At 44.8% G+C, this 27149-nt stretch overlaps 1 long non-coding RNA gene across 1 annotated transcript in view; it reads left to right on the forward strand.

Moving 5' to 3' along the window:
• Nucleotides 1-22686, forward strand: part of LOC126260797 (uncharacterized) — a 113998-nt gene extending 91312 nt beyond the window's left edge. Inside the window, exons 2-4 of the long non-coding RNA XR_007546647.1 lie at nucleotides 21711-21870; nucleotides 22218-22427; nucleotides 22514-22686. This is a non-coding gene — a long non-coding RNA (uncharacterized LOC126260797). The remainder of the gene's footprint in view (nucleotides 1-21710; nucleotides 21871-22217; nucleotides 22428-22513) is intronic.
• Nucleotides 22687-27149: the final 4463 nt, after the last annotated feature.

Consider the following 27149-nt stretch of genomic DNA (forward strand, 5'->3'; position numbering starts at 1 on the left):
GATTCCGTAATTCAGCGAGCCGGTTCTTGTACCTCTCTTATATACGGTAGACACATGCGCTTTTTTCCAGTCGCTTGGGTCTAGGCGCTGGTTGGGAGATTCGCGATTAAATAAAGGGCCAGTGTCTTAGACTATTCTCAGAAAAGGCGAACGGGGATACCTTCCGAACCTGCCGACTTACTTGTTCTCAACTCCTTCAGCTGTTTCTCAATGCCAGAGATGCCTATGTCTATGTCCTCCATATGGGAGTCTGTGCGACTGTCAAACGATCTCTTTATGATCCTCCTGCGTGAATTATTTTTTGAACGCGAAATTTAAAACCTTAACTTTTGTTTTGCGAACTTCTACTGCCACACCATACTGGTGAACGAATGACTGCAAAGAAGCCTTCGACCCGCTTTTCGTAGGACCAGAATTTTCTTTGTTTCCTGGCAAGATTCTCCACTAAGGTATAACGTTGTAAATTGATATATGCTTCGCACATTGATTTTTCGTAGACAGACGAATATCTACTGAGGTATGCCGTCCTTCTGATTATCATATTACGATCAGTTTCTGAGAGTTCGACTATTTTGAATAGGCAGCTGGATTTGACTCTTTAGTGAAGTCAGTTAAGAGTTAATCGTTATCTCTCCACATTTATCCACAGCGCCTGCTGCAAAGTCATTCATAAAAGTGTTATTATCTAATAACAAAGCTGTGGTGGAAAACTGCGAGTGGTGCATTACTGCCAATTACAAAAGTGCAGCTATAAGTAGTTACCTTTAAACCTAGAGGGATGCTGTTTGAATCGGTAATTAGTCTTTTTTGAATACTGATTGCTTCATTTGCTCAGTGACAATAGTTTCTGTGTCAGAAAAACCTCGTCAGCTATCTGCCATCTGCATAGAAAATTAACCGCAAAATGGTACGCGTATTATCTGCGAGAGCGACAGTAATGTTGCATTCGGAAACTTACGAGCAGTGCAGTTGCTTCGAAAAGTGTTGGGGTCTCCTTCGAAGACATCAATAAGTGAAGGATAGCGCTTCCGGGCTGGCTTACCTCCACGTCCCACAAACTGGAGTACTGCGCTTTCAGCTACACAAAAAGAGCAAAAACAACGTACATGATGGTTTCCTGTACCATGTTACAAGTAATGTATTTTCCTCTGCTATGTGTCGGCATGTTTCATAAACAATTAGCCGCGCATTTTAGCTACAGTTTAGCTAATATGTCTACATAAATCGACAACATAAATGGAGAGTTTGAGCCAAAGATTTGGAGCCACGGTTCAGTCGAACAATGCTCACCAAAGTAAGAAGTACTAAATAGTTAAATCTGTATTCCTGGAAATACTGCAGTGTTGCGTTTGAAGAGCGTACGCTGTAGGTTCGCAGCTATGTGAGTGGATCGAAGACTTCTTACGCAATAGAACACAGTACTCGTCCTCGATGGCGACTGTTCATCAGAAACAGGAGTATTGTCAGTGCCCCAGGGAAGTGTCATGTAACCACTGTTATTTTATATATGTACATTAATGATCTGGCGGACTGGGTGGGCAGCCATCTGCGTTGTTTGCTGATTTTGCTGTGGTGTACGTGAAGGTGTCGTCTTTGAGTGCATGTAGAAGGACACAGGATGACTTATACAAAATTTCTAGATGGTATTCTGAATGGAAAATTGTTCTAGAAGTAGAAAATATCAGGTAATGCAGATGAATAGGGAAACCAGTGCCGTAATTTTCCAGTACACCAGTGGTTCATCTACCAAGGAGGCCGCATAAAGAACGCCAGTGCGATCCATTTTTTAACATTGCTCGGTGACCGGGATCCCCACCAGGAGCCGGCCAGAGTGGCCGAGCGGTTCTAGACGCTATACTCTGGAACCGCGCTACCGCTACGGTCGCAGGTTCGAATCCTGCCTCGGGAATGGATGTGTGTGATGTTCTTAGGTTAGTTAGGTTTAAGTAGTTCTAAGTTCTAGGGGACCCATGACCTCAGAAGTTAAGTCCCATAGTGCTCAGAGCCATTTGAACCATTTGAACCCACCAGGTCGGATTAAATCACGACATCGAATTAGTTCAGAGACGTGCAGCTACATTGGTTACCGGTGGGCTCGATCAACATGCGAGTTCTACGCAAATGCCTCGTGAACTCAAATGGGAATGCCTGGAGGCAAGATTACTTTTTTTTTGCGAAACAGTATTAAGAAAATTTAGGGATCAGGTATTTAAAGCTCACTCCAGAACGATTCTACTGCCACCAATGTACATTTCGTGTAAGGATCACAAAGATGATATTACAGAAATTAAGTCTGGTACATATTGACATAGACAGTCATGTTTCCCTCGTTCCATTTGGGTGTGTAGCAATAGAGGATGGCTCTGAGCACTATGGGACTCAACATCTTAGGTCATAAGTCCCCTAGAACTTAGAACTACTTAAACCTAACTAACCTAAAGACATCACACACACCCATGCCCGAGGCAGGATTCGAACCTGCGACCGTAGCAGTCCCGCGGTTCCGGACTGCAGCGCCAGAACCGCTAGACCACCGCGGCCGGCAGCAATAGAGGAAATGACCAGTATTTCTACAAGGTACCCTCCGCCATGCACTATGCGGCGACTTGCAGAGTATGTATGTAGATGTAGCCATACTAGCTGCAATAAAACTGTGGGAAGTGCATGAAGCGGAGACTGAATTTACCTAAGCAACAAGTGAGGCGTTCTTGTACATGAGGCGGAGTCGCTTCAAAGGCAAGACGCTGGAGGAGAAGTTTAACTTAGGGGCACGTTGTATAGTGCTAGCAGTTCACTGGAAGTAGCAGCTAAGTGCTTCCCTGCGAGGCACTTGCTGATGATTGCTCAAAGCGCAGGCAGAGAGCAGGAATAGGTGGCGGGCTGGCACCAGCTGGCGGCCCTCCGCAGCTTCCAGACGGCCTCTGGAGGTCAGCCGAGTGTTGCGCAAGACGTGGCGTGCAGCGGCGCGGCCCCAGGTTAACGCCCGCCCGCCGCACGGCTATCGTATCGGGAGAGAGCATCTCGCGTCCTGCCCGGCGTTCCAGTCCTGCAGACTGTCGGTCCGAGCCCACCTGCGGCGGCCCTCGATGACGAAATAACAGCTCAGCGGCGAGCGACTTGGGCGAAGAAGTCAAAGCTGTCACCATCTGACGTCCAACTTGCCGCTTCCCCTACATCTGCACCTACATAAATACTCCAGAAGTCGTTACAGAGTGCATGGCAAAGGGTTCATCGTTCCATCATCATTCCCCTGGCGTACTGAGCGAGATGTAAATTGGTAGGAGCATAATTGTCGCAGAGTCACCTCCAAATTCATTTAAATGTAATCGATGGGGTTTCACGTGAGCAAAATCGTCTTTTATCCAAGGCTTCACATTTAAGTTCCACCGAGCATTTCTCTCACTCTTTCGTATGGGCTATAACGAACTGTTGCGTTCCAGTCAAAGCGTCTCTTGATTTGTCCGATATCTGTCGTCATACCTACTTAAGAAGGATTCCAAATACTGGACCAATATTTTAGTATTACTCACTGGAATATCTTGACAGTGACTACCTTTACAGATGCACCACACTTTTCCAGAACTCTATCCACAAATCAGTCTTCCATTCGTCATCCCTAACACCTATTACACAGGGGCTGGACTAAAATATGTAAACGCTGTGTTAAAACAATACTTCAAGATCAACGCAGATGGTAGGCAACCATACAAGTGCTCTGTTGTATTTGACCTCGAACAGCACCTGCGCAACCGTCTCAATACATTGCAAGAGTCAGTCACAGTCAGAACAGTGTTCTGTGTAATTGTGAGTATATTGTGTTGGAGCTTAGTGAATTCGAGAATGGGCAAATTGTTGGTGCTCGTTAACCAAGCTAGCCAGATTGACATTTCAAGAGATACCGCGAGGAAGATTTGTGCTGTCTACAGGGGAAGCAGAAAAAAATCATCCTATAAGTCACAACGCGGTCTAAATAGTTCATTTACTGATCGTGACAGACGGTCATTGAAGAGGATTGTAGCAAAAAATAAGGGGACGCCACCTGCAGAAGTCACTGCTGAATGGAATGCCGCACTCGGGAATCCTGTCAGAACCAAAACGCTGAGGGAGCTTCATAACCATTGAAATGCAGTAATGCGAATTGACGTAACAGGAAAATGTGGTGACGAGCCCATGAAACCTAGACTGTGGAGAAGAGGAAGAAAGTCATTCTGCCAGATGTATTTCCGTGTACATTGTTTCCAACTTCTGGCCCAGTTTACGTCTAAGAGTGAGTGAAACATGTCGGGGGTTCGGTGATGATTTGAGTAGTCATATTGTGGTGTTCCATAGGCCCAAGGGTATTCTGCGAGATCACATTGCTGCCAAATATTATGTGACCATTTTGACTGATCAGGTCTATCCCGTGTTTGTTCCCAAATGGCGGTGTTGTGTTCCAAGATGACAGGGTCCCTGCTCACACAGCTCGCGTCGACCTCGACTGGTTGTTTGAGCGCGAGATTGAATTGTCTCAGTCGCCAGATTTCAAACACAGTCACTAGATCACAACATTATGGAAAGTTCGTGTTCTACTTCTGCGGGAAAGGTACGTGATCATTATTGTGACCTGAATTTTCGACTACTTTGCGGGTATAAATTTTCCTATCAGATCATACAGGACCTGTATTTACCCATTTCGAGGCGAATAGGAGCAGCAACGGCTTTCGCACACTGTGTTACGCATTGTAACGTGTTTTTGGTGTATCCGTGCATTTCTTCAACATTGCAAATGATCGTTCCATTTTATGTACATTCTTAGTATTACCCCTAGATTATACGATGCGACGAGCCCAAGATGTTCATCACTCTTCTTGTAATCAGATACTCTACGATTTATTCTCTTTGTTATAGGCGTTCTCTTTGTTATCGGCGTTCTCTTCGTTATAGGCGTTCTCTTTGTTATCGGCGTTCTCTTTGTTATAGGGATTTGTTATAGGCATTTATTCACATTTGGGGAGAGATGCCATTTATTACACAGCATGAGAATGTTGTTCCAATCTTTCTCCAATTACTTGCAGTCATCCAACGACGGTAATTTCCTGTGCAAAACTGCATCGTCAGCAAAAAACCTCCTAGAGCTTCTGATCCTATCTGAAAAATCGTTTATGGTTATTTCAAACATTGTAGGTCCTAATACGCTTCCTTGGGGAGGACTCAATGTTACCTTCGTTTGTGTGGAACATTAACTGTATAGTACAGGGCACTATCTGACAAATGTTCCTCGAGCCAGCCACATTCCGTGTTAATCATAACTATATCCAGGCTTTCAGAGACGGTGGTGTGAAACTGCAAGACGTGCAGAAAGTAGACAAATATCAGTGGACAGATCATCTGTCCATATCCTTAACTCACATTAGCCGGCCGCTGTGGCCGAGCGATTTTGGGCGCTTCAGTCCAGAACCGCGCTGCTGGTGTGACCGCAGGTTCGAATCCCGTCTCTGGCATGAATATGTGTGATGTCCTTAAGTTAGTTAGGTTTAAGAAATTCTAAGTCCAGGGGACTGATGACCTGAGATGTTAATTCCCATAGTGCTTACAGCCATTTGAACCATTTGAACTCACATTACAGGTGCTCAATATCAACACTGCTTGTGACGTCATTAAGTGCGTGTAAATCATTCAAGTCGCTGACACGTATCGGCCATGAAGGTACGAAAGCAGTGCACTTCGGAAATCTGTTCATTGGATTGCCTATCTGCAGGCACGAACTAATTCTAACTGACATTACGGATCACTTGATTTGCCTACATCCTTTGACACACCTGCTCGCTACTGCAGCTACGCCACGAAGCTTATTACGAATCGAAGCTCGGAGAGATCCTCTATCCACTGATACGTGTCTTCCTTCTATATGTCCTGTAGATTTGCCGCAGTCGTGTTGTGCAACTCCAGAAGTACTTATATCTAACCATGTATTTACACTACTTGGTAAATGCTCAGGAACAGCAGAAACTTGGTAATGAACAATTTCAAACTGCTACGGAACACTCGACAAATGATAGCAAAAGAACATGAAGGGAGTGGAACGTGTGTACTGTAGCGAAGCTTGTGCACAAACGCTCTGTATGCATTCGACAGTTCATAAAGCAGGGTTTTTGACGAAGGTTGTGGAAACGAGTAGTCCGAAATTCCGTGTAGTACGGCAACATGTCTGCAAGACATCATTTGAGTGCTTATACTCATCAACGAGCAGTTGGATGGCTCGAAGCAACTCAGAACAACTGTGGCTTCAGCAATCGGCGTGTCCAAAATGTCATGTCGCGATTAAAAAGGCCACTGAAAGTGGAAATGTTATGCGAAGCATGCCGGCGGTCGTAGACGGACCGCCATCTACATCTACATACATACTCCGCAAACCACCATACGGTACGTGGCGGAGGGTACCTCGTACCACAACTAGAATCTTCTCTCCCTGTTCCACCCCCAAACAGAACGAGGGAAAAGTGACTGCCTATATGCCTCTGTACGAGCCCTAATCTCTCTTATCTTATCTTTGTGGTCTTTCCCCGAAATATAAGTTGGCGGCAGTAAAATTGTACTGCAGTCAGCCTCAAATGCTGGTTCTCTAAATTTCCTCAGTAGCGATTCACGAAAAGAACGCCTCCTTTCCTCCAGAGACCCCAACCCGAGTTCCTGAAGCATTTCCGTAACACTCGCGTGATGATCAAACCTACCAGTAACAAATCTAGCAGCCCGCCTCTGAATTGCTTCTATGTCCTCCCTCAATACGACCTGATAGGGATCCCAAACGCTCGATCAGTACTCAAGAATAGGTCGTATTAGTGTTTTATAAGCGGTCTCCTTTACAGATGAACCACATCTTCCCAAAATTCTACCAATGAACCGAAGACGACTATCCGCCTTCCCCACAACTGCCAGTACATGCTTGTCCCACTTCATATCGCTCTGCAATGTTACACCCAAATATTTAATCGACGTGACAGTGTCAAGCGCTACATTACTAATGGAGTATTCAAACATTACGGGATTCTTTTTCCTATTCATCTGCATTAATTTACATTTATCTATATTTAGAGTTAGCTGCCATTCTTTACACCAATCACAAATCCTGTCCAAGTCATCTTGTATCCTCCTACAGTCACTCAACGACGACACCTTCCCGTACACCACAGCATCATCAGCAACCAGCCGCACATTGCTATCCACCCTATCCAAAAGCTCACTTATGTAGATAAAAAACAATAGCGGACCTACCACACTTCCCTGGGGCACTCTAGATGATACCCTCACCTCCGATGACTACTCACCATCGAGGACAACGTACTGGGTTCTATTACTTAAGAAGTCTTCGAGCCACTTACATATTTGGGAACCAATCCCATACGCTCGTACCTTAGTTAGGAGTCTGCAGTGGGGCACCGAGTCAAACGCTTTCCGGAAGTCAAGGAATATGGCATCCGTCTGATACCCTTCATCCGTGGTTCGCAAGATATGATGCGAAAAAAGCGCGAGTTGCGCTTCGCAGGAGCGATGCTTTCTAAAGCCGTGCTGATGCATGGACAGCAACTTCTCAAGGAAATTCATTATATTCGAACTGAGAATATGTTCGAAAATCCAGCAACAAACCGATGTTAAAGATATTGGTCTGTAATTTTGAGGATCCGTCCTTCTACCCTTCTTATATACAGACGTCACCTGCGCTTTTTCCAATCGCTCAGGACTTTACGTTGGGCAAGAGATTCGCGATAAATGCAAGCTAAGTAAGGAGCCAATGCAGTACAGTACTCTCTGTAAAACCGAATTGGAATCCCATCAGGACCTGGCGATATATTTATTTTCAACCCATACCGAAAGAGGATCGCTACTTAGCCCTAGTGGCGAAATGGAACAGACATCTGCCTCCTACGAAGATCACTGCAGACCTTGCAACGGCTCCAGGTGTAGGTGTTTGGCCCGGATCATTTCGCTGCTATTAAATCAGGCTGGTTTGTATGCTCGGAAGTCTGTTAAATGCGAGGGCTATTCGGAAAGTACGTTCCGATCGGAAAACCACATATGTCCAAAACGCAGTGAAAATCCGATGAAGCTTTGCACAGATGTGATGGACAGTGTCTTTAGTATGCTCGTCGATCGCGTCACGCCGCTCTTTTCAGTTCTTAGCGCACGGTGAAAACATAAAGATGCCTAGAAAATAGTGTTTCCCACCAAGAATGAGGGCCTGGTGAGAGATATCGCTGATACCATGCAGCCCATATAACATAACAGTCATAGGATTTCTTCTTCCTGACAATTATCTGCAGGGGCAATGACGATGCTCTTGCAACGTTTTCGATGGGAAGTGTTTGATCACAGACAATACAGCCCGTCCGTACCGTAGGTGCAACCACAACGGAGGGGTATCTGTTGAGAGACCAGACAAACGTGTGGTTCCTGAAGAGGGGCAGCAGCCTTTCCAGTAGTTGCAGGGGCAACAGTTTGGCTGATTGACTGATCTGGCCTTGGAACACCAACCAAAACAGCCTTGCTGTGCTGGTACTGCGAACGGCTGAAAGCAAGGGGAAACTACATTCGTAATTTTTCCCGAGGGCATGCAGCTTTACTGTATGGTTAAATCATGATGGCGTCCTCTTGGGTAAAATATTCCGGAGGTAAAATAGTCCCCCATTCGGATCTCCGGGCGGGGACTACTCAGGAGGACGACGTTATCAGGAGAAAGAAAACTGGAGTTCTACGGATCGGAGCGTGGAATGTCAGATCCCTTAATCGAGCAGGTAGGTTAGAAAATTTAAAAAGGAAAATGGATAGGTTAAATTTAGATATAGTAGGAATTAATGAAGTTCGGTGGCAGGAGGAACAAGACTTTTGGTCAGGCGAATACAGAGTTATAAATACAAAATCAATTAGGGGTAATGCAGGAGTCGGTTTAATAATGAATAAAAAAAATACGAGTGCGGGTAAGCTACTACAAACAGCATAGTGAACGCCTTATTGTGGCCAAGATAGACATGAAGCCCACGCCTACTACAGTAGTACAAGCTTATATGCCAACTAGTTCTGCAGATGACGAAGAAATTGAAGAAATATATGATGAAATAAAAGAAATTATTCAGATAGTGAAGGGAGACGAAAATTTAATAGTCATGGATGACTGGAATTCGGTAGTAGGAAAAGGGAGAGAAGTAATCGAAGTAGGTTAATATGGATTGGGGCTAAGAAATGAAAGAGGAAGCCGCCTGGTAGAATTTTGCACAGAGCACAACATAATCATAGCTAACACTTGGTTCAAGAATCGTAAAAGGAGGTTGTATACATGGAAGAAGCCTGGGGATACTGACACGTTGCAGATAGGTTATATAATGGTAACACAGAGATTTAGGCGCCAGGTTTTAAATTGTATGACATTTCCAGGGGTAGATGTGGACTCTGACCACAATCTATTGGTTATGAACTGTAGATTAAGACTGAAGAAACTGCAAAAAGTTGGGAATTTAAAGAGATGGGACCTGGATAAACTGACTAAACCAGAGGTTGTACAGAGCTTCAGGGAGAGCATAAGGGAACAATTGACAGGAATGAGGGAAAGAAATACAGCAGAAGAAGAATGGATAGCTTTGAGAGATGAAGTAGTGAAGGTAGCAGAGGATCAAGAAGGTAAAAAGACGAGGGTTAGTAGAAATACTTGGGTAACAGAAGAAATATTGAATTTAATTGATGAAAGGAGAAAATATAAAAATGCGGTAAACGAAGCAGGCAAAAAGGAATACAAACGTCTCAAAAATGAGATCGATAGGAAGTGCAAAATGGCTAAGCAGGGATGGCTAGAGGACAAATGTAAGGGTGTTGAGGCTTATCTCACTAGGGGTAAGATAGATACTGCCTAAAGGAAAATTAAAGAGACCTTTGGAGAAAAGAGAACCACTGGTATGAATATCAAGAGCTCAGATGGAAACCCAGTTCTAAGCAAAGAAGTGAAAGCAGGAAGGTGGAAGGAGTATATAGAGGGTCTATACAAGGGCGATGTACTTGAGGACAATATTATGGAAATGGAAGAGGATGTAGATGAAGATGAAATGGGAGATACGATACTGCGTGAAGAGTGTGGCAGAGCACTGAAAGACCTGAGTCGAAACAAGGACCCGGGAGTAGATAACATTCCATTAGAACTACTGACGGCCTTGGGAGAGCCAGTTGTGACAAAACTCTATCATCTGGTGAGAAAGATGTATGAGACAGGCGACATACCCTCAGACTTCAAGACGAATATAATAATTGGAATCCCAAAGAAAGCAGGTGCTGACACATGTGAAAATTATCGAACTATCAGTTACTAAGTAACGGATGCAAAATACTAACGCGTCTCTTTACAGACGATTGGAAAAACTGGTATAAGACGACCTCGGGGAAGATCAGTTTGGATTCCGTAGAAATATTGGAACACTTTAGGCAATACTGACCCTACGACTTATCTTAGAAGCTAGATTATGAAAAGGCAAACCTATGTTTCTAGCATTTGTAGACTTAGAGAAAGCTTTGACAATGTTGTCTGGAATACTCTCTTTCAAATTCAGAAGGTGGCAGGCGTAAAATACAGGGAGGGAAGGGCAATTTACAATTTGTACAGAAACCAGATGGCAGTTATAAGAGTGGAGAGATATGAAAGGGAAGCAGTGGTTGGGAAGGGAGTGAGACAGGGTTGTAGCGTCTCCCAGATGTTATTCAATCTGTATATTAAAATCCATGGAGAAGATATAAAACCTTTGAGGTTCGTCGATGACATTGTAATTCTGTCAGAGACAGCAAAGGACTTGGAGCAGCAGTTGAACGGAATGGACAGTGTCTTTAAAGGAAGGTATAAGATGAACATCAACAAAAGCAAAACGAGGATAATGGAATGTAGTCGAATTAAGTCGGGTGATGCTGAGGGAATTAGATTAGGAAATGAGGCACTTAAAGTAGTAAAGGAGTATTCGTATTTGTGGAGCAAAATAACTGATGACGGTCGAAGTGGAGAGGATATAAAATATAGACTGGCAATGGCAAGGAAAGCGTTTCTGAATAAGAGAAATTTGTTAACATCGGGTATTAATTTAAGTGTCAGGAAGTCGTTTCGGAAAGTATTTGTATGGAGTGTAGCCATGTATGGAAGTGAAACATGGACGATAAATAGTTTAGACAAGAAGAGAATAGAAGCTTTCGAAATGTGGTCCTACAGAAGAATGCTGAAGGTTAGATGGGTAGATCACATAACTAATGAGCAAGTATTGAATATAATTGGGGAGAAGAGCAGTTGTGGCACAAATTGACTGGAAGAAGTGATCGGTTCGTAGGACATGTTCTGAGGCATCAAGGGATCACCAATTTAGTATTGGAGGGCAGCGTGGACGGTAAAATTCGTAGAGGGAGACCAAGAGATGAATATACTAAACCGATTCAGAAGGATGTAGGTTGCAGTATGTACTAGGGGATGAAGAACCTTGCACAGGATAGAGTAGCATGGAGAGCTGCATCAAACCAGTCTCAGGACTGTAGACCACAACAACAACAGCAGCAATTTGCTCCCATTGAGTTTCATCTCTGCTCATAAGAACAGCTAGCTATGAAGACAATGTTTTGGCATAGTCAACGAGCTGTAGATCAGGGTAGATAATTGGCGTAAAGCACAGGCGGCTGCCTGCTATGACGAGGGTGTTGGTAAGTTTGTACAACGCTACGACAGATGTCGATGTCGGAGCATTGACTATGTAGAGAAGCAGCTGGAAGGTGTATCTAACTGTTGCAAATAAAACATTCCATTTTAACAGAGGCTTCCATTTTGCGACCGTTCGTAACTTACTTTCCGAATAGCCCTTGTACATCCCACTTCAACCATGTCATCGTCGAGAAAGATTTCGTTGGCGTAGGGAACATGTTGGTTGGGGTCAGCTACAGTGGTCCAGAGAATGTTTTCCGGCAGCGTTACCAACATGGCGGCGGACTGCTATAGTTCAGTGGATGCCTGCTTGGTTTGTAAACTGATTACTCAGTAACACCAACCACGCTTGATATCAGAAAATAGTCATTGCAATGAACATTCACTTCGTTCTGCCTGAAAACGGTGTTTGTGCTGACGCAAATGTATGCATGAATGAGTTTCTTTAAAAATGTATACGTCTTGAGGCATTGTTGGCTGGGATATCTGACGAGGCGTTTTCGGCTGCTTGTCGGAAGGAGTGTTCTTTCGCGCACTTTGGACCTTTCTCTTACGGATATGTTGAGAGTTTGTAGAGTGTAGATCAGGACAGTGAATGTATAGCGTAGTTTTATGTTGGTTTTGCATGATAAATGTGAGAGAAAGGAGAGGATGAAACCTGGTGACGGCACATAGCCTACTCCCTCTACTTACACCAGTGTGTGTGTTGGGGGGGGGGGGGGGGGGAGGTGGTGGCAGGCGCCGAGCTTAACGTCCCAAGACGGGGACCATCAACATCAACCATCAACAGTATCACATGCCTCACTTCAGGAGACACTGTGGAGAGGTTTGGTATTCAAACCAGGACACTGGCGCAAAGTCCGATGATGAGGAACTTTACTCTACCACCTCTTGCTGGAAGAATACTGCCACTGAAAATTTCATCCAATATCACGATTCGAACCTATTTACCACTGTATCGAGCGACATCGCAAAGGCGTGCTCAAACGACCTCAGCTACGAAGGCGGGTATGTGGTTTTTTCTTTTTTTTCTTTTTTTTTTTTTTTTTGCCATGACTGCTGTGTTTGTTTTGCTGAGATATTTCTGAGTCATATGCAAATCGTCGATGTGAACCAGCGTCGAAAATACACATGATCACACATTATACGCATTTCTAGTATTTTTTTGCGTCTATATGTTTTATGTGTGTATTGTGCAGGAGATAATGTTTTTCGTTTTCCGTCTTGTTATGTGACATGTAACAATGACAGACCACAAACAGTTCAGTTAACAAATAATTGTAAACAACAGTTAGCTTATCAGAGGGAACTACAGAGTGGTAAGAAACAGTATGAAAAGCTTGTAGGGAAGTTTGTTGCAGGGCAGGCTGCGCTGAGAAGTCATTGTTAAGAAAAAAAAGAAAAACTATAGGCTGCGCTGCTTCCATGTTAGTTATCATTGAAGGTATCAATGAGGCCGTAGCTCAAGAAGACTGAAGCAGGGCGCCTGAGACGATGTTGGCGAACGTGATCTTCATTTGGTCTCCCATACCCAAACAAGACACCGATACAAAAATTGGACAAGGGAAAATAGTAAAAGCTGAGCAGTCTCATGCGCTATCATTTACGCTACGAGAGCAACTGACACTATCTGTATCTGGTGCGCCGCTTGAATTTGTTCGCGCGACCGTCTGATTGGCTACATTAACTGCTAATTAACTCAGAAAAGGCGCAATGTATCGAATTTTTTGTCTTAACAATCATTACTCAGCACACTCCATCCCGAAATATACTTATAAGCTTTTCAGATTGTTTCTGACCACGCTGTAGAATCAAATGCGTCTTACTGTACCGCAGGAAGTTTTCGACACACAAGAGGTGACAACAGCTCGTGATGTATCTGTTTAAAGCAGTTTTTATTGATTTAAATATGTCAATTCTTACTTTCTGCAAACTGCAAACAAAAGCTGTTTATGAACAATTCTGCACAAAACAGGAGCACAGCACCTTAAGTAACGGAATGACCTGTTCCGGTAGAGCGACAGTAACACTGCGATGTTGCCAGGGAGTTAGCAGTAGCGTCATTAATTCCACCGAACGGTAAGGGTTAATGGAAGAGCGCACATGAAACCATTTCCTGAAGCAGTGCGTCTGTCTACTGGTGCGGCGTGCGAGAGGGACAACTCGCTGTCTAGGTCAGCTGCCGGAGCCCATTAAAAAGAATTACTGCCCGCTCGTCTCGCCAAGGCGACAGTCGCTCTTCGGCTCACTTCTTTCCGAAGCGTTACTCGTCAGCCGGGAGAAAAGAGATTTGAGACCCGAAATAAGGCGGCTGCTCGGAAATAGCCGGGCACTCTATTTCTAGATGCGGCGGCACGCGCGCGCGAAATTATGCAGATGCGGAATGGTGTGGGCGGCCGCGCTCTGCCGCGCGCCGGAACACAAGGCGTGTCCGCGCCGGATGGCCGCCCTAAACTGGCTGCCGGCTTCCTTACTGATACGCGAAACACACAGCTGGCGAGGGCAGGAAGCATCCGCGCCAGAAGGCTGTGCTCGTATGTACGCTAAGCAGATATCCGGCGGCATTAGGTATGAATAATGATCACCTAAATTAGCTGCCCATTCTCTCGTATAGCACGTTTTTGTTTCTATCTTTTGGTCAGAAAGCATACAACACAGCCGAAATACTTTAGTTCCTCGTTTTTACTTTTTCCTTGTTTTTATTTTCCTTGTAATAGAATATGCTTTAACAGTACACTACTGGCCATTAAAATTGTTACACCACGAATATGACGTGTTACAGACGCGAAATTTAACCGACAGGAAGAAGATGCTGTATTATGCAAATGATTAGCTTTTCAGAGCATTCACACAAGGTTGGCGCCGGTGGCTACACCTACAACGTCCTGACATGAGGAAAGTTTCCAACCGATTACTCATACACAAACAGTAGTTGACCGGCGTTGCCAGGTGAAACGTTGTTGTGATGCCTCGTGTAAGGAGGAGAAATGCGTACCATCCCGTTTCCAACTTTGGTAAAAGTCGGATTATAGCGTATCGCGATTGCGGTTTATCGTATCGTGACATTGATGCTCGCGTTGGTCGAGATCTCATGACTGTTAGCAGAATATCGAATCGGTGGGTTCAAGAGGGTAATACGGAACACCGTGCTGGATCCCAACTGCCTCGTATCACTAGCAGCCGAGATGACAGGCATCTTATCCGCATGGCTGTAACGGATCGTGCAGCCACGTCTCAGTCCCTGAGTCTACAGATGGGGATGTTTGCAAGACAACAACCATCTGCACGAACAGTTCGACGACGTTTGCAGCAGCATGGACTATCAGCTCGGAGACCATGGCTGCGGTTACCCTTGACGCCGCATCACAGAAAGGAGCGCCTGCGATGGTGTACTCAACGACGAACCTGGGTGCACGAATGGCAAATTGCCATTTTTTCGGATGAATCCAGGTTCTGTTTACAGCATCATGATGGTCGCATCCGTGTTTGGCGACATCGCGGTGAACGCACATTGGAAGCGTGTATCCGTCATCGCCATACTGGCGTATCACCAGGCGTGATTGCATGGGGTGCCATTGGTTACACGTCTCGGTCACCTCTCGTTCGCATTGACGGCACTTTGAACAGTGGCTCTACCCTTCATTCGATCCCTGCGAAACCCTACATTTCAGCAGGATAATGCACGACCGCATGTTGCAGGTCCTGTACGGGCCTTTCTGGATACAGAAAATGTTCGACTGCTGCCCTGGCCAGCACATTCTCCTGATCTCTCACCAACTGAAAACGTCTTGTCAATGGTGACCGAGCAAATGGTTCGTCACAATACGCCAGTCAGTAGTCTTGATGAACTGTGGTATCGTGTTGAAGCTGCATGGGCAGCTGTACCTGTACACACCATCCAAGCTCTGTTTGACTCAATGCCCAGGCGTATCAAGGCCGTTATTACGGCCAGAGGTGGTTGTTCAGGGTACCGATTTCTCAGGATCTATGTACCCAAATTGCGTGAAAATGTAATCACATGTCAGTTCTAGTATAATACGTATATTTGTACAATGAATACTCGTTTATCATCTGCATTTCTTCTTGGTGTAGCAAATTTAGTGTCCAGTAGTGTAATATTGCAGCAACCACAAAGAATACCTCCCCACTGAAACCAAACTCTTAATGAAGAGTGGCGACCAAAGAAAATGGAAATTTTAATTATCTACATGGAAAAACTCAAGATAACATGATCACAGTGCATGTTACATATTTTTTGCGAATACGTTATTAATTAATAAGAGTTCAAATAGAATTACAGTTTATTATGTGTTCACGTGACCAGAGAGAGAGAGAGAGAGAGAGAGAGAGAGAGAAAGAGAGAGAGAGAAAGAGAGAGAGACAGAACTAATAAACATGGGTTTTAATTGCCAAGTACCTCCTTTCAGTTCATAAGTATTCACTTTAATCAAGATGGCGGTGACCGCGTAATGGGGTCCACCTTACTAAGCACGACGTCACAAACGTAAAGATGACATTGCTGATTGGAAGAAGCTAGGTAATGGAAACCTAACAGATCTGTAAAGTTCCCTCGTAAATCAATTCAAACACAAGGTGCTCTAAAATTCCACGTACATACTTCTAGGATTCGTAGAGAGGACTGCGCAGACAATATTTTGAACTGGACCCACGTCCGGAAACGTACCGTTTCCCTGCTAAAGCTGTTTGAAAACATGTTTGCAAGGTATGTATGCAACAGCGTAGTCATGGTAGATGGTGATGGCGTCAGATTGCCTATTGTCATCTGACGTCCATCCGACCTTTCTGACATGGTTCAAGCCTCATTCACATGTCTGAGAGTATTAGACCATCACGATTGACTACACGTTTGCGTAATACAACGACATTATCGCGGTTATCAAGGTCGTTACCCACAATGTCCGACTTTTACTTCTGGGGTTGAATAAAGACTTTGGTCTATGAGACTGCTGTAGAGACAGAAGATCTGGTCGCACGAGATGTGGTCGCTGCAAGATTTCAAAGACACCAGGTATGACAAACCGTGTATACCGCTGAAAGGTTCGTGGATACAATGTGTGCAACGAACTTGGTGGTCGCCACATCGAACCTTACTTGTAGTCGATCAGAATTCTAATCCTGCTTTGACAAAGACAAAAACTGTTTAACTGTGAACAACAGTGTTTGTGAATACTGATTAAATTTTCTTTTGGTTTCTTAGGATATTAATGAGTGGAAAACGAGTTATGTACAGTGTCATGCCTAATAAATTATTTGTAAAAGTGGTAGTGTTACTAATATGTTTTCAAATGGTTGTGGCACAGAAACGGTACTTTTCCGGACATTGGTTTAAGTTCAAAAAATTATCTACTCAGTATCCTCTACAAGTCTGTAAGAGGAATTTTAGAGCATCCTGTATAACTGATTCAGTAACAATAATAGTTCTGATACGATATTGCAGTGCCTGTATTATTCTTATGACAATGCACTACGGGGACCACAGCTGTTATGAAACACACCAGATGAATTCGCAATTGCGAATAATGAGTACCATCAGCTGTAGAATGGAATGACGGCAGTGAAAATTTGTGCCGGACCGGGTGTCGAACACGGATTTCCCGCTTATCGCGAGCGGTTGCCTTACCATTTTTTTAAAATCTCATTTTGTTCAATATTGTTCGCTGATTTTGTTCGTAGCGGACGTCCGATGACACTCGTTCAGATTGTTCGTTGATCCGTTCACTCATTTTTTTTCATTACAGGGGGTAGCTGAACCCTATTCGTGCACGACTCACGGCCAGACCCAAAACTTCCATATGTAGTCAACCAAACGTCTACGATCTGTACTGGGCCGTGAGTTCTGCACGGATAGCCAGATGGTTGCCGGGACGGTAGCTCAGCGTGTTCGGCCAGAGGACTATCTTCCCTCTGTATTAAAAAAACTGACTTAATCAATCAACAATGAACTTAAACGGATGTCTTACGACGTCCGCCCCAAGCAGATGCCATGAACAAAATAAATAAATAAATAAAATAAATAAAAAATGGGAAGGCGACCGCTCGAGATAAGTGGGAAATCAGGGTTCGAGTTCCGGTCCGGCAAATATTTTCTGTGTCGTCATTCCATTCTACAGCTAATGGTAGTCATTATTCGATATTGCGAATTCATCTGATGTGAGTAATAGTTGTGATAGTTTTGTTCATCGGTGGTTCTCTTTTCGGGGGTATTGCAAATTTCGTCATATTACAGATGAAGAAGACAGAGAGAGAGAGAGAGAGAGAGAGAGAGAGAGAGAGCTAGTCTGTTAACAGCTGTAGCATTTCGATCAGTTTATCCTTTGTACCCGTTTCTGTGTTTTATGCATTTTTGCAAACGATTATTTCATGATGAGGAAAGCTATTCCTTCAAATGTCCTTCATTTCCCAACGACAATCTCTACATACAATACGCACATCATAGGTATTTCGAGAACGTCCGTTGATCGTGACTATGAAAGATATCCTCAATCGCTATTCGAGGGCACACTGCAAAACAAACCCCGTCAATTTTCTGTTGGAAAACTCTTAAGCCCCTTAAAATTAACAAACGTTGTTAACATCCCACACCTTTATTCTTCACGTCTACATTTTTTCAGCCTCTGCTGTTTGAGGACTTGTAATTGTAGCGTGTAACATGGTGGTGTGTAACGTAATAGTGCGTGAGAAGCAGGGTGGTGTATTCGAGTTCTGAATTGATACGGAGCATGCTCTCCTTCAGCATGACGGTGCTAGACCGCACACGAGAGCTGCGACATTTGCAACTATCCAGCGCCTACGGCTCCCTGTCATCAGTAGACCTCCATACAGGCCGCAATTTGCTCCGTCCGATTTTCATGTTATCAAAACTTGAAGAAGGCGTTTGAGGACTTCACTTTGATGGTGAAGTAACGATGCAAGCAGAGGTGAGGTTGTGGCTTCGTCAACTAAGTCAGACATTCTGCAGTGATCTTATCAACGAATTGGTGTCTCATTGGGAGAAACGTGTTCATCACCAGCGATACTAAATGGAGAAATAAGGGTACTGAATGTCAAGAATGGTTGTTTTATTTAAGAAGCTTAAAGAATTCCATATAACAAATTTTTTTAACCACGCCATCGTAGCATATTGTTTCCTTGGTGGACCAAGTGTTTAAATGCAGTCCAGCACGATCAAGGCTTAAGGCAAATTCTTTAAACAGCAGTTCTACATTTTTCTGAGCATCATAACGTGTAGGTTTCCACGGCCGGCGTCTTCATTAGTTAAAATTTCCGGGCTGAGATGCCGTGATCGATCAGTAAAACTTCTTCTTCCTGACGTTTCGTTGCCAACTGCTGGGCAACACCTTCCAAGGTGAGTCAACGACTGGCTGCCAGACCGTGGAAGTCCCATTTGTACAGAGTGCGTAGAGGGCACCACCATACGTCAGGTGGGGCCGACCGTAAGTCTATCTCTGGCTAACGTGATTAGTCTCGATTGAAGGTAATCGATTGTCACGTCGTTGGTGGAAATTCGACCGCCATACCTTTTCTAACTTTAAGCTTTCCTCTTTTCTATTAAATTATTGTGGTTTTTTCTGAATCTGTATAGCTTCCATATACATACGTGCATAATAGTGCGATGTCCTGGCTAGCACTCTAGTTTCACTAAATTTAGTCCCGCAACGGCTAGACGAAGAAAAGTACCTGGACTTCCTGAGAAATACTCTGCCTGGGCTTCAGGAGAATGTGCCTTTGAGAATGCGACAGGTTATGTGGTTTCTACACGACGGAGCACCATCCCCGTTTCGTATTATAGTTCTTCGACACCTCAGCATGTTTCCCGGACGTTGGAGGCTGTGTACCGTGACGTGCTAGATCACCGGCCTGAAACCCCCTGAATTTTTACCACTGGAAGCAACTGAATAGCGTTCAGTATGCTCAGCCGCATCCTGATGTGCACAGACATTAACAGCGTGCACACGACGCCTGTGACGATATTCGGAGAGAGGCCGGAACGTGCGAAAGGGTGCAGCAATACATGATGCGACTGTGAACGTGTGCATTGCATCCCATGGTGGCCATTTTGAACATCTGTTGTGACGTGGGTGCGATGCAGCTCTGTACTGCGTACGGGACGACTTGTTGCACGCTGACGGTCCATTTCCCGACACATTTCATCGGACCTGTTTCCCTCCCTTTACAGTCAAGAAACTATCCCTACATTTTGTCTGTTTCATTAACGTTCATCATGTGTAGTAATCTAACAACGATGCAAGGTGGTCCCACGCGATCGGTGGAAATAATAATCACATATGAAAATTGAGATTCTGTGTCATGCGTTCTCCCCTGACTTCAAACAAGTGACTGATTTTCCCTGCCAGGAGCGACACACCTGCGCTGTGCTCACCTTGTTGACTAACTCGAGTGCGGCGCAGATATGGACCAGTTCGGCTGCATCGTCCGCCGTTGTTAGTTCCCCTGCGCGCCGCACGTGGGAGCCGACGCTCGTATTTCACAATTACGGCACTACACCACTTGGCGCAGGCCCAACTCCTTCCGCACATTGCCCTAACAGTTTCTTGCTTCTGTATTTCGTCCCTTTAAAGTATTTGAGACCACACAACTGTCTTGGAAAATAATCAGTTAAATACTTTAGGCTAGTTATAGTACAAGATTAAAAGTTCCATGTATCAGAAAGTGAATGTATGAACACCTTAAGCAGTTCGTGCCTTAGAGCTGTTTCGCAAAATTATTGCCGGCTTCTGTGGCTCAGCGGTTCTAGGCGCTTCAGTCCTGAACTTCGCTGCTGCTACGGTCGCAGGTTCGAATCCTGCCTCGGGCATGGATGTGTGTGATGTCCTTTGGTTAGTTGGGTTTAAGTAGTTCTAAGTCTAGGGTACTGATGACCTCAGATGTTTAGTCCCATAGAGCTTAGAGCCATTTGAACCATTTCAAAACTGTTGCCAATAATAATAATGGTTTGCCCTTTCCCAACTTCTTCTATTCTTATCTCAAAAGCATTTTTCTATTATGTTTATCTTTTAGACGCTACAAACGCATAATTTCCATGTATTAAGTGTTTCAAAAACAGCGCCATTTTCGATCTGATTAGAAATATTCCGATGCAGATATTATTCCATTAACTAATGTTGAAGTGTAGGGTGGTCATGTACTTCCAGTTTCGCTACGGAGGGGCCCTGATCAAAAACGAGTGATCGCAGGATAATGAAACTTCGTGGACGCATTTTTAAGGAAATGCGGAAGGGAAATAACGAATAAACCGTTGAAAAAAAAAACATATTTTAATTCTACATGAGAGGGTAACATTTGTTAACTGAGTATCATGCTTACATTCCAGGTTACAAACGTTGTTCAGTGTGATGAGTTTCTACATTCTCCACAGCCTGGAACGCCCTAGTGCTGTCCGAAACAACGTGAACCCTGGAATACTGAGATGTTGTGATAGAGCTCGTGCTCTGCTTGAAGATCGCACACTGCGTGTAGCATTCTCTGTCATGGCAACAGTGACATCTTCAACAATCTATAGCACAATTAGCCGTCGCGCTCTCCGAGGAGCAGTACCCAATCGCCAAAATTCGAACTGTCGAATCGTATCCTTCAACCCCAGTGCAAAAAAATGGTTCAAATGGCTCTGAGCACTATGGGACTCAACTGCTGAGGTCATTAGTCCCCTAGAACTTAGAACTAGTTAAACCTAACTAACCTAAGGACATCACAAACATCCATGCCCGAGGCAGGATTCGAACCTGCGACCGTAGCGGTCTTGCGGTTCCAGACTGCAGCGCCTTTAACCGCACGGCCACTTCGGCCGGCTAACCCCAGTGCAGAAAGATGACTTCTCCGTATTCCTTTAATGCTCCAATAGTCGTGACGAGCAGCAGCAGATTTGCTGTTTTTCCCAAAAATAAGAAGAAAAAAAAAAACAGCTTTACGGGTAAAGCCCTGCTCACCTTATCCAGAAGCACGTTGACTGTTCCCACTATAAAGCACGCTGATTCTTGTGTTTCAGACCTACGTTAACATACCAGTACCGGCGTCTGACGGCAGGTCATGCCACTAACATTACCAACGACGCAAATCCTGCGGCGCACCGTCTGAACATCATTCCTGTAAATCAGCTACCCATACGGTTAACAGTTTTCCGTCTGCTCTGGATCCAATCGAAAAAGGTTAGTTACAAGCACTCCGTAGATTAATCTTAGCATGTACATCTAAATCTACGCCTACGTCTATACTTAGCAAATCCACAGTGAAATCCATTGCAGAGGGTATTGCCCACTGTTCCAATTATTAGGGCTTCTTTTATTCCCCACACGTATGGAATGTGGGATGAATAATAGCCTAAATGATTCCGTGCGTGCTGTAATCAGTCCAACCTTCTCTTCATGATTTTTACAGGAGTGATACCTGTGGACTAGTAGTACACTGCTAGATTCATAATTCAAAGTTTCTAAATATACTTTCACGGAATAGTCTGCATCTATCTTAATACACTTCAGTTTCTTCCGCATTTCAGCGACACTGTCCCATGGATGAAACAATCCTGTCAGCATTTGCTATACCTCTGTCATTGACAAGGAAGTCCATATCCTGCGATGTCCGCTGCCAATGACTCCACCAGCTGCTGGTAAGAGGCGCCGGTGAGCCGTCACATGGGCGTGGCTGCTGACGTCAAGGCGGAGATAAAACACTGTCACCGAGTGACGGCATGGCACTTTGAATCATGGTATGCTGAAGTTTCTACCTCGCTTACACCGTTCTTTCGAAACCTCGCTGTTTACTGGATTTTAACTGGATTACGTTTTTCTTCAGATTATTGACTGATCTGATTGACCGTGGACTATCGGAATTACCTTCTTGAGGCGTTCCACAATTTACGGCGATCCACTGCAAACTGCATTTTTTAATTCAATTTATTTGCCTTTAGCTTACAAGATACTACCAGTTCATACATACAAGAAACATACAGGTTTTGCAAGATAATTAGTGTTAGAAATTTTTTTTTTTTGTTTTTGCACCCACTCACACATTTTTGACAGTATACACATAGTTACGAACAGACCAATACTGCATAATCACTGTAAAATCAAATGTAATTGACAACTATAAAGTGATTAGATTGTGTCCGTATTTTATGTGTAATAAAAAGTGTGTTGCACTTCAGCATGTGTAATCTTGACGATGAGGATTCGAAACTTAGCGTGTGTGTGACAACAACAGATTGTCTTCAATGATCATGGATCCAGAATTCAAGAAACAGTGACACCAATAACTGCAACTCCAATTCCTCCTGGATGGACATGAATAACGGCAACGAAAGCAACAGCTGTTGGATCAGATGCAATAGCAGGCACAAGAAGAAGAACAAAGAAAGGAACAATTGTAACAACAAAAGCAAATTCTGGAACAACAACACCTACTACATCTTATACTACAGCAGCTCATCAGCACAGAACAGCATCCACCACCACCATTCTCGCTATTTCATCAAGAAGACGAATACTGGGACCCATACTACAGTCTCAGTAGTTCTATTTCCAAACATATAGCACAACCGCTATTACTAAACAGTGCTCGTTTCTGCCATCTGCTTACCCCCAAATACAGTGTCTTAAACCAGAGTGTTTAGATTTGTATGTAATTCGTAGTTTGCTCCTCAAGAATTATAATCAGCAAACATATGTTGTAGTGGCTAGGCCCAAATTTTTTCAGTGTCGCCAAAACTTGCATCATTCATATGCTGCCTGGGGAGATTATGCCGATGCTCTGAAACGAAGGAGTCAGTTTTTTGTGTAACGATCAAAATAATAAACAAGCCTAAGCTAAATCATTACTGCATGATGTAATAAGGAGTTTTTGCACAGGCACTGAAATTAGCAAATGCTAAGCACGAAGAATTGTTAACAGTAGCGAAACTTTCGGAATGCCAGATGTGACTAAGAATTACTTTGAGGAATGTAGCGTATCTACCACAAAACCACTTAAAATATTGAACGTATTACAGGAAAATTTTGATTAAAGTGGGATGTGTTCTATGAAACGGCATCCCCTTCACGCCACATGCATGTTGGAACTCATCATGTTCGTCAGCCGATTCGGGATTCAAACCCCGACGTCCATTTAGCGACAAAGCAAAAAAACAACAAGTCAGCAGCGGCATGTCTTCAGATAGTACCTCTAACACCACACCTTTATATAACAACAGCAGATAGCATTATCCAGGGAGCCAAGATTTTTGTTTATTTATTTATTTATTTATTTATTACATTTGCGGACTGCTGATGCTAAGTAAGTGTTTAAGACGACAAACAACTGAAGTCATGTCTGCTATTCATTCCGAAGGACAGAAGCAGTGATGTGTGCGTATGGAGTAAATTATGTGTGCATGGGTAAAAGTTTGTTGTAAATGTCAGAGTAGCGTTTATCGGAGCCGTACCTCACCGGTCGTTTGGCTAAAAAGCACGCCCAACAGAAACCGATGGGCGACCTGGCTCTTCACTTGTGCCTAGTCACCACTGACGCAGCGTGGCAGGGGTCTCTCTCAGCTCACACAGCAGCACACTGTGCTGCCGCTCAGAATCGGAGTGATGTCTTTATGATGAACAGATGGCTTTGAAATGGTATCTGCTTGCATGATACCCACTAGTAACTTAACCTATCGATGCATGATCTTTCGCAAGAAGCAAGAAACCCGCTTCTGCTATTACTCTTCTCCCCCACCCCCTACCCCCCACCCTAAAGAATCGCAGAGGTTTTCTTCCATTGGCGCTTGCCTTCACACTTTTTCTCATCTCCGTTTGAAACCACTACCCTTCGTTCGTTATTCGTCCACTATCTCCTCGATGCGACCATTTTAGTGGGTAATCCTACCCAGAGATATGGATAATATCAAAGCCCCACATCGCTTGAGTCCTTGATTAGCAGCTGACAGGTTCGGAGGCGACAGTAGTTCTTTTGAGATGGTCACCACGTTGGTGTGAGTGTGGAGGGGCTCCATCTTAAAAACAATTAAAAAAGAATTTCGCCAGAAGAATTTCGGGTATAGTCAGAATGTACATCGAGAACCAACCTTGCAGAATACGGCGAGCGGCGAGCAACGATAGCGAAGAATTTTCGTATGCTCGTGAAGCATATGGAAGAAGATGTGGAAGAAGAAAAATGGCATTGTTTCATCCTTTCGCCCACAATGGCAAGTCACAGAAGCAGCTGAAGGTGGTCCTCCTCCAACATCTAATCATGAGGGATCCATAATTTCTGAAGCAGCAGCTGTAGCGTTTCCAAGCGGAAATACTACAGTCTATCGAAGTCGCGGCTAACCCCGAAGTAGTCAGGGCCGACGCAGCCCCAGCGTTCCTCAAACGAAGAATACTACGAGCAGTAAACGCAGCCAACCCGATACCACCACGTCGACCACGAGACTTCTCGCGGCAGTTACCGTCACACATCCTGGCAGATGTCACCGAGAAGAACCGACTGTTCTGTGAATGGCAATTCGCTCGCCAACGCGACATCAAAAGCCGAGTTAGCCGCAGGCGATGGGCGATAAAGGCAGCGGACTAAGAACATAGGAACAGAGAATGGGCCGACGTACCGCCCACGCTCAGCCCAAACGACGGCAGCGCCTGGAAAATCGTGAAGATTTTCCTGCGGCGCCGACAGCGCATCACACTGCTACAAGTCGCCAAATGGTAGCCAGATGCAAAAACCAGCGTGCCGTGCGACGCAGTCGCCGCGTGTCGACGAGGCACACAGCCGTCTGGTTGACGAGCAACTCCCGATCTTCTTAGCAGCTACAAATGTAGAAGACGTAATCGAGACGTGTACAGAGGATAAATTCGCCGTGAAACTTCGTTCCCAGAACAAGCGGAAACCAGGAGGCAGCGACGGAATAAACCACCACCTGCCGAAGAATTGCAACCGGAAGCACACCAGCGTTAGCTGACGTGACCATGGAGCTGCTCAGCACAGGCAGCTATCCTATAACATGGAAACACGCGGAAGTTGTGGTCATCCCGAAGATTGGCAAAGATCTACGCCAGGTCACCAGCTACCGACCCATCGGCCTTCTCCCATCCCTCTCTAAGGTTTTCGAGTGGTTGTACATGAAAAGGCTGATGGAACCAGTCACCCAGGAGAGTGTTACTTCAGACGAGCAGTTTGGTTTTCGTAGTGGCCTTTTGACCTCTCACCAGCTTCTGAGACTGGTAGAGTCGGTATGAGAGCACTGGAAAAAAGAGAATACCTTGAAGCAGTGTTCCTCGATATGTCCAGACCCTTCAGTTGCATCTGGCACAATGGTCTCGTATACAAATTCCTTGTATTCGGGATAGCGACGTCGCAAGCAGTCCTGCTCAGTTCCTACCTAGCGGAGCGAACGTTCCACGTCAAGACAGAGAACGGTACGTCCACCGACCAACAGATACGTGCTGTGGTGCCGTATGGACCGGTGATCGACCCCTTACTGTACTCAATGTACCCTGTTGATATATCATCGGTAGCGCGTGTCGAATTGACACTCTAATATGATGACACAGCGCTGTATATAAGCAGCATGAACGTGCACACGGTGCAACGCTGAGTCCATCTCTGGGGCTGCACTCTGGTTTCGTGGTCAACGAAATAATGGCTGACATTCAACGCAGCGAAGAGCCAGGCAGTGATCTTCACCAAAAGAATGCTGCCACCAAATCTCCCGCCCGTCGAAAACCTGGGAGCACCTATCCCATGGAGCAAGACGGCGAAGTACCTAGATGTCACCCTAGACCAAAGACTCTACTGGGCGCCTTATATCCGATATGTCAGAAGCAGAGCAATATGGCGCCTTAGCGCTCTCTACTCGCTGCTGAACAGTCGACACTGCCGCAGCAACACTGCATCACGCTGTACCGAACATCTGTATGACTAATGTTGGAATACGCACAGATTCACTCATCGAAACGCTGCGAAGGATCCAGCCGAGCTCTGAAGAACGCCCTACGTCTTCCGAAGGAATACTACACTCGTCGGCTGCACGAGGACACAGGAATCCCGCTCTTGCAGGACAGATTCACGATCATTGCGAGATCCCGCAACCGCCGCGCCCGTGATCTGGGCCACCAACCACACCACAACCAACATCACATTGGCCTAAACTGTTACAGGAATAATGTTCTCGCAGGAGACACGCACCATCGCCCAAGGACAATTCATATAAGTAAAGTTTTTCTTTTCTTTCCCACAGAAACTGCAAGAACAGCAGGTCTATGCTTACACTGCTCAACATGATGAGCAAGGTAAGCTTGCCAATAGAGCGTCAGCATCTGCATACACGACGCAGTCGAGAGGTGAGAGCGAGTAGACGCTTGAGGGCGCACACCTCGGAAGAGTTGTCGTGTTGCTTTATTAGGTTGAGGTTCCGCGATAAGAATGGGCAAAAAGCGACACAGAGACCGAAAGGTGACGAAGAAGA

Source organism: Schistocerca nitens, chromosome 5 (assembly GCF_023898315.1).
Source record: "Schistocerca nitens isolate TAMUIC-IGC-003100 chromosome 5, iqSchNite1.1, whole genome shotgun sequence".
NCBI classification, from domain to species: domain Eukaryota; kingdom Metazoa; phylum Arthropoda; class Insecta; order Orthoptera; family Acrididae; genus Schistocerca; species Schistocerca nitens.